The sequence below is a fragment of the Erpetoichthys calabaricus genome, chromosome 5, assembly GCF_900747795.2.
Source record: "Erpetoichthys calabaricus chromosome 5, fErpCal1.3, whole genome shotgun sequence".
Taxonomy (NCBI): domain Eukaryota; kingdom Metazoa; phylum Chordata; class Cladistia; order Polypteriformes; family Polypteridae; genus Erpetoichthys; species Erpetoichthys calabaricus.
In genome coordinates, this window is record NC_041398.2 from 217,075,598 (window position 1) to 217,085,320 (window position 9,723).

The window sequence follows — 9,723 nt, forward strand, 5'->3', positions numbered from 1 at the left end:
GAGTGGAGAATGATCTGCATTACAATGAGGAATTTTATGTTCATAAAGAAAAAGCCACAAGAAAAGAAGCATTACACCAAGAGTGTGTTACAGACCCCCTAACAGTCAGACAGTGGTGTCAGGATAAAGTCGATCCTTTCAACAGTATTCAAAAAGCATGTCCGGTCAGGCAAGAAAGGCCTTGGTCAGGAATGTGACCAACACCACAGCACAATGGTCACTCTAATAGAGCTTCACAAGTCCTTTGCTGAGATGGGAGAACCTGTCAGAAGGACAACCATCTGAACTGCACTGCCATCAATCTTTCTTGAGATAAGACAGCCTGCTTGGAGTTTAACAAATTGCATTTAAAGGACTCCCTAAGGAAAAAAGATGCTGGTCTGATGAAACAAAAAAATGAACACTTTAAGCAGAATTCCAAGCACTGTGTCTTATGTGGTCCAAGACCAGCCCAATCTGTCATTAATGTGGACCACCAAATACTTGTAGGAGTGGAGCACCTCTACATCTACTCCCTGAATTGTGACCAGACATGGAGGCTCTTTGGTGCAGCAGAAGGAAATAAGCAGTTACATAGTTTTGCTGATGTTAAGATTCAGACAAGAAACAAAACACCTGACTGTGAGAAATAAGGAGTGTCTGTAAAAGGCTGTTTATTGAGTGATGGATAAAAACAACAAATGTATCCATTTAAAGTTAAATCTAACACACAATGAAGTGCAGAAAGCAAGGGGGTCTGAAAACTTTCTGAATTCACTGTATATCAGCCCGATACTGTTAAAACTGTTGCTGATGCTTTAATTCCCTTATGACAGTTTTAAAATCGGGTAACTTTAGCTTCTATTTTCTTATTTCCTTTAGTAAATGGTTTTGCATGTCTGCCTTCTTTTTTTTTATTTATTCCTCTCTATAAAACATGCTCCATGATTAATTTGTATTGTTTTTATTTAAGACCCCATTCTTTAATGTATTATGGCCTAGTGTTTAGAATACTAACCTTAAACTGCTAAATTGCCAGTCAAGTCCCTTCCTTTGACTAAGTGACTCTAAGTAAACCACTTAACTGACCTCAGAATCAGCTGTGCAAAAATAAAGGGTGAGTCAAAATGAAGTACCACATTTCTCAAGGTCATTGCGCAAGGTAGTGGCAGCCGAGTGGGTCGGGATGGGGGTCCTTTGATAGGCAATCCCATGTAGTTTTCAGTCGGCAACATGCCTTGGTCCAGTGCACACCGTGCTTTCACTGTTAAGTGTTCCTCAAAAACAATGAATCAGTCATCACTGTGCAACGCGCCTTCAGAACGCACTTCAGCATTCTTCCTAATGGTGATGTCCCAAAACAGGAAACAACTCTTCAGTAGGTGGTTAAATTTATACAGACGGGTACAACATTGAACAGATAATTTCCGGACTGTCCTCGGACTGTACAAACACCTGAAAACATCCAAGCTGTAAGGGCATCAATTTTACAGTCTCCTAGATGTTCAGCGCGCAAATATGCTTCTGCCTTACATATTTCCAACACGTTTTTGAGGAGGATTTTGCATGATTACCTTAATTTCCATTCATATAAAATGATTGTAGTGCAGGAACTTACTGATGGAGACTGGGAGAGCCGTAGAGAGTTGTGTGTGAACATTCCGCTAACTGTTCATCGAGATGCCATTGTCATGTGCAGTGACAAGGCACATTTCTATTTGAATGGTTAAATAATCAAAACTTTCCCTATTGGACTGAAACCATCCCTCGTGAACTTCATCAGAGACCCTTGCACAGTGAGCGTGTTACAGTTTGGTGTGCCGTTGTAGAATTTGGCATTGTAGGCCTTTACTTTTTTGAGGCGGGGGGATCAACGGTTACCGTCACTACAGAAAATAAAATCGAAACGCTAGAGAACTTTTTGTGGACCCTACTGGAAAAAATGGATGTGGTGGATTCCTGGTTTCAACAGGATGGAGGAACGGCTGATACGGCGCAGAGATCCATGCAAGTTTTGCAGGAGATGTTTCCAGGGAAGCTGATCTCCCTGCGCAGTGATGTTGGGTGGCCTTCACGTTCGCCTGATCTCGCTCTGTGCAATTTCTTCTTGTGGGGCTATCTCAAGTTGAAGGTATACACACACCAACCTCAAAACCTTGAAGCCCTCAAGGACGCTATTTATTACAAAATCACCACTATTCCCCTTAAAATGGCCAAACGAGTCATGCGAGCATTCAGAAATCGTGTGATCTAATGATGGCCTTCACCTTGAAGACATCAGTTTTCAAACACAGTGAAAAAATCTATTTTGTATAGTCTTTCTTGTGTTTTAATGAAATTTATTTTATCTTGTAACATTTTTGTAGAATAAACATTTGAAATGTGGTACTACTTTTTGGCTCACCCTGTATATGTAAGCAATGTATTTTTAAATGAACTTGTGGTGACGGTTCACTATACAGAGGAGGAAGAGGAGCTTGGGAGCAGATGCAGATTACCGTGCGTCACCGCACCCACCACACAACGAACCACCCAGATTGGGGCCCAAGTGCAACAAGTGACACCTCAGCACCATACTGGAACACTGGGGGATTCTTTACAGTGGCAGAGTTGCTATATTAAATAGTGGTTGTTGTGTGTCAATAGCTTGAAAACCTGAACCCTTCCATAGCTGAAATCTATTAATTTTTACAAACACTATGCATAAACTTAAATGTATTAAAAGTTGCAGTTCTTAGAGCTACTTAATCCAATATGGGGTCATTCAGGTAAGGGAGCTACCCCATTATCTGTGGGTACAATCTATTTATTTATTTACTTGTATAGCGCTCTTCACTGAGTGCAGGCTCAGAGCATTATAACAAGTTCCCAGGAAAAATGTAGTTATAAACCTTAAAAATTATTAATTACATGATGTATACACATTAGAACAGAGAAAATGAGTAATTCCAAACTGATTAACATAAGTGAAGCCTGACAATATCTGCCCATTAAAATTATCAATGAACTGCAGCAAGTTAACAAGGGAGGAGAGAAAAACAAAACTTCAAGTGAGCAGCAGTCAGTCAGTCATTTTCCAACCCGCTATATTCTAACAAAGGGTCACAGGGGTCTGCTGGATCCAATCCCAGCCAACATAGGGCGCAAAGCAGGAACAAATCCCGGGCAGGGTGCCAGCCCACCGCAGGGCACACACACACGCACACACACCCACACACTAAGCACACACTAGGAACAATTTAGGATCGCCAATGCACCTAACCTGCATGTTTTTCAACTGTGGGAGGAAACCGGAGCACCCGGAGGAAACTCACGCAAACATGGGGAGAACATGCAAACTCCACTCAGGGAGGACCTGGGAAGCGAAACCAGGAAGTGAGCAGCATCCCAGGGTAAAATAAACCTCCATCCTGGGGACCATGACCAAGTGGACACCCACCATCTTCTGAAGAATATTTCCATCCTTTGATTCCAAAGTTCACAGTATTTTGGATGTCTTTCCAAGGGCAGTGAAACAGCATGGCAGTAGAGCAGTGGCACCAAGTTTCACAACAGGATAGAAAAGGAATAGTAATAGTTCATAATTCATATATTAGTTTAAATGACTAACAAGCTGAGATGCAGTATACACTGCTAATCAGCAGCTCTAGTCAGGGTATGCTAGACTAAAGTAGTGAGTGTTCAGCCTGGATTTAAAAGCTGAGACTGAAGGGACTTGTCATATATAAGCAGGCAGATCCTTCCACAGCTTTGGGGCCCTGTAGCTAATAGCTCAACCTCCCACTGTTTTATGAATCCTTGGAATCTGTAGTAGGCTGACATCTTGAGATCTTTCTGTGCGCTTAGATTGAAAGTAATGATAAGCTCAAATGGAAAATCCAGGCGTTGGTTATTTAAGGCTTTATACGTAAAAAGGAGGATTTTTAAATTAGCCCTTAAGTTTAACTGACAGCCAATATAAGGACTTGAGAACAAGGGTTATCTGTTTCTGCTTTCTAGTTCTTGTAAAAATTCTTGCAGTAGCATTTTGAATTACCGTAACTGAAAGCTGCTTTAAAACAATTTGAACAGTCAGTGAAGAACGCATTGCAGTAGTCAATCGTAATAGAAATACGAGGGGGGACCCAAAAATAACCGGAAATATTTATAAAACGTGTTTAATTTAATTTTCTGTACAAACTACAATTAGTCTCCTTCAAAGTACACTTATCTAACCGTTTCTTCCAGTGTTCGAAACATTTTTTAAATTCGTCTCATGTAATGCCCATTAATGCTCTGGTCGTTTCTTGTTTTACCTCTTCGACGTCAGCAAAACGCCTTCCTTTCAAGTCTTTTTTCATCTGAGGGAACAAAAAGAAATCACACGGAGCTAAATCCGGTGAGTAGAGTGGGTGGTTCAGGGTTGTCATACCGTTTCTTGCCAAAAATTGGCAAATGCTGAGAGCAGTGTGAGATGGAGCATTGTCATGATGAAAGAACCAATCACCAGACTCCCACAAATTAGGGCATTTCCTTCTCACACTGTTACGCAACCTACTTTTACAAAAAAATTCACTGAACACAAGCACAACCTTCCAGACTGATGGCACTTGGCAGACTGACTTGTGAGGAGTGTAACTAGATCGCCCTAGCGGCCCAACCACGTACTACAAGTACCAACCTAACAACAACAAAATTCCGGTTATTTTTGGGTCCCCCCTCGTAAACACATGAATTAACTTCTCAGTATCCTCCACATTTAGAAATCACCTTAATTTTCCAATATTTGTAATCTGGAAAAAAAAAACAGGTTTTAGATAGTGTTGTAATGTTGTGTGTATTAAAATACATACTAGTGTCAAAGGTAATGCATAAGTTGTGTGTCGATTCAGTAAAACAATATTTAGACCTACTGAGCATAAAAGTGACCGAATATTGTTCTCATTCCACCCAATAAATAACATTTCTGTTTTTTCTTTATTCAGAGACAAACACAATATTAATCATCCATTCACTTTTTAATTTAATGACATGATTAATTAAGGACAATATCAGAAAAATATCATTTGGTCTAAAAGAGAGGTATAGCTTCATGCCAGGTTAATAGGAATGAAAATGAACATCCAGTGATAGTTCCCAATGGAATCATGTAAAGTGAAAACAGTACAGGTCTGAGTACTGATTGCTGCAGAACACCATATTTAACTTCTGAGTATAATGATGGAGTACTGCCAGCAGATTTCTGCATATACCGAAATTGATTTGATAAATATGAACCAAACCAGGCAAGGACAGTACCTGAGAACCCAACATAATTTTCCAACCCATGTATTAGAACAGCATGATCAACCATGTCATAGACTTCACTTAAATCGAAAAATATAATTACTGTGCAATTTTTATTCACTGGAAGATATTATAATGTCATGTACCAAATTAACATCATTCTAGAAAGAAAATGTTTAAATGCATCTCAGACAGCCTTGGTGTCCCAATCCCACCTAATCCACTAACAGCTGTGTTTGGTGGACTCTCAGATGGGCTTAAAGTGGAGAAGGACAAACAAACTGTGATTACCTTTACTACGCTATTGGCACGCAGACTTATTTTGCTCAACTGTAAGAATCCTAACTCTCCTATTCTAAGTCAGTGGGTAACTGATGTTATATACTATTTGAAATTGGAAAAAATCATATTCTCACTTAGAGGATCTGTGCAAAATGTTTTTTAAAACCTGGCAGGACCTAATCAATAATATTTTAGAATAAGCATTTATATTGGGGGAAAAGGACTCCTTTCTCTCTTTACTACTCTCAACAGTTTCACTCTGGCTGTTGGCCTTCCTCTCTTTCTCATGGGTGGGGGTTGATTTGATTTTAGTTTTGTTAAGTTTGACTTGATTGTATGGAATGTTATATGCTTTTAAAAAGTTCAATAAAAAAAAGGAAACAGGAAACACCCAGACAGGGTGACAGACCTTTGCAAGGTTCATTAATGGACATTTGGCCAATTTGGAGTCGCCAATCAAACTAACCAGCATGTCTTTGAGGATGTGGGAGGAAAATCCACTCAGACATGGAAGAATATGCAAACATTCAGCTGGTGGATTTTCATGCCATAATAATATAATATATTAAAGGGGATGGATACTTATCCAATTAATTATTTATTTTTTTATATCTATAAATGAATTTAAATCACTTTGCAGAGATCTGTTTTTCTGTTGATCAGTGTTAAAAAAGGCAAATTAAATCCACTGTGATTCAATGTTATATAACAACTAGCTGTGTAAGTCTGTGCTGTAAAATGTCCGGGGTCCTAGAAACTATTGAAATTGTCAGAAAAAAAAAATTGAAATGTAGAGATGTCAGGTAATTGAAAGGAACTATTCAGGGCATCTCTCTCCTAGGAGGATTCGTTTTGCCGACATGTTTGCCTCACTTGTGTATTAGTGACGGGAAGAATAGTAAAAGGGATACTGCTTTCCTGATGTTAGTGGCTAAGCGACTGTCTTTCTTTGGAGGTTTCATTTTGCCAATGTGCTGGCCTCACTTGCGTATCCTCAGTGGTGGAGCCCTCACCCCAACTCTACCTCTCACTTCTGGGCTGGACAGACACACACACTTCCACACATGGATGTTTTTATATAAGATAAAGCTTACGAGGGTGTGAATATCTTTTATAACTGCTTTATATATAGTGTGTATATACAGTGCATCCGGAAAGTATTCACAGCGCATCACTTTTTCCACATTTTGTTATGTTACAGCCTTATTCCAAAATGGATTAAATTCATTTTTTTCCTCAGAATTCTACACACAACACCCCATAATGACAACGTGAAAAAAGTTAACTTGAGGTTTTTGCAAATTTATTAAAAATAAAAAAACGGAGAAATCCCATGTACATAAGTATTCACAGCCTTTGCTCAATACTTTGTCGATGCACCTTTGGCAGCAATTACAGCCTCAAGTCTTTTTGAATATGATGCCACAAGCTTGGCACACCTATCCTTGGCCAGTTTCGCCCATTCCTCTTTGCAGCACCTCTCAAGCTCCATCAGGTTGGATGGGAAGCGTCGGTGCACAACCATTTTAAGATCTCTCCAGAGATGTTCAATCGGATTCAAGTCTGGGCTCTCGCTGGGCCACTCAAGGACATTCACAGAGTTGTCCTGAAGCCACTCCTTTGATATCTTGGCTGTGTGCTTAGGGCCGTTGTCCTGCTGAAATATGAACCGTCGCCCCAGTGTGAGGTCAAGAGCGCTCTGGAGCAGGTTTTCATCCAGGATGTCTCTGTACGTTGCTGCAGTCATCTTTCCCTTTATCCTGACTAGTCTCCCAGTTCCTGCCGCTGAAAAACATCCCCACAGCATGATGCTGCCCCCACCATGCTTCCCTGAAGGGAAGGTATTGGCCTGGTGATGAGCGGTGCCTGGTTTCCTCCAAACGTGACGCCTGGCATTCACACCAAAGAGTTCAATCTTTGTGTCATCAGACCAGAGAATTTTCTTTCTCATGGTCTGAGAGTCCTTCAGGTGCCTTTTGGCAAACTCCAGGTGGGCTGCCATGTGCCTTTTGCTAAGGAGTGGCTTCCGTCTGGCCACTCTACCATACAGGCCTGATTGGTGGATTGCTGCAGAGACGGTTGTCCTTCTGGAAGGTTCTCCTCTCTCCACAGAGGACCTCTGGAGCTCTGACAGAGTGATCATCGGGTTCTTGGTCACCTCCCTGACTAAGGCCCTTCTCCCCCGATCGCTCAGTTTAGATGGCCGGCCAGCTCTAGGAAGAGTCCTGGTGGTTTCGAACTTCTTCCACTTACAGATGATGGAAGCCACTGTGCTCATTGGGACCTTCAAAGCAGCAGAAATTTTTCTGTAACCTTCCCCAGATTTGTGCCTCGAGACAATCCTGTCTCGGAGGTCTACAGACAATTCCTTTAACTTAATTTTTGGTTTGTGCTCTGACATGAACTGTCAACTGTGGGACCTTATATAGACAGGTGTGTGCCTTTCCAAATCATGTCCAGTCAACTGAATTTACCACAGGTGGACTCCAATGAAGCTGCAGAAACATCTCAAGGATGATCAGGAGAAACAGGATGCACCTGAGCTCAATTTTGAGCTTCATGGCAAAGGCTGTGAATACTTATGTACATGTGATTTCTCAACTTTTTTATTTTTGATAAATTTGCAAAAATCTCAAGCAAACTTTTTTCATTTCATTATGGGGTGTTGTGTGTAGAATTCTGAGGAAAAAAATGAATTTAATCCATTTTGGAATAAGGCTGTGACATAACAAAAGGTGGAAAAAGTGATGCGCTGTGAATACTTTCCGGATCCACTGTATGTAGTGTATATACAATTACATATTGTATATATAAAATTGTGTTTTTGTCTAACTTGTAAAGGCAAATGTAAATAATAATGAGAAGCTTCTCTTTCTTTATTATTGCTCCAGTCAGTGCAGCATTACACTGGCTGCAGTTAAACTGAAGTTAATTGTAAAATTAATTAGGAAGCAAAATTGTTGCCATTCCACCAATGGCTGACTGCACCTTATGCTCAGATTGTGATGGGTTACTGGACAATACTAGTCTTTTTTGCAATATGTTAAGCATTGTGATTCAATTATTATTTACTATTTCTCTTTTTATTATCCATCTGAAGTTCTCCCCATGTCAGGGTGGGTTTTCTCTCCTCCGCTTACAGTCCAGGTTAGGTGGATTGGTATTGCTAAACTAGCCGGTGTGTGCGTGTGTGTGTGTGTGTGTGTATGTGTGTATGAGCGTGTTCACTCTGTCATGGACTGGTGCCCTGTACAGGGATTGTCCTTGCCTTGTGCCAATGCCTGATGGGATAGGCTCCATGTTACCCACGACCCAGCACTGGATTGGGTTCGGAAAATGGATGGATGAAGTTCAGTTTGAAATCATATCTCTGCAGCCAAAACAAAATGGGTCAATCAGTTTGCCAAAACTGGAAGAACCTTTGAGTGATGCAGTGCAATGTTTGAATCCACATTTATATCATCCACAACTCCTTGCAACTGGTGACTCACACTGCTTGTGGTGTATGTACAGTGCTATGAGGCTGCCTACTCTTAAGATATTAGCATATAACACATTAGGCAGTGTCAGGCCTACAATTTTGGGGCCTTGAAGTTTGAACTGTTATGAGGACCCCTTTGCAACCAGCAACGAGGTTAATTTTTACTATTTAATTTTAACTATTATTTTTTACTGAATTATATTACTGACTCTTCAATTCCACCCGGGGGGGTAAACGTTAACATCATACAAAGTTATTGTCTGTTTTTACCTGCATTATTATCAATCTTTAATTTAATATTGTTTTTCGTATCAGTATGCTGCTGCTGGAGTATGTGAATTTCCCCTTGGGATTAATAAAGTATCTATCTATCTATCTATCTATCTATCTATCTATCTATCTATCTATCTATCTATCTATCTATCTATCTATCTATCTATCTATCTATCTATCTATCTATCTATCTATCTATCTACTAATATTGTTTTTTTTTTTTTTTTTAAAAAAAAACCTTCACATACATTAGACACTCAAACTTTTTAATCAATGTGGACAAAAATTGCTTCTGGGGCCCATACAGGATTTGGGGCCCTGAAGCTTAAGCTTCATTATTTTCATAGTAGACCCACCACTGATTTTAGGTGTTATTTACTATAATCAGGTGTGAATCAGTTGTAGTATTAAAATTTTAGGCGAGGAAGTAATGAATATGTTAA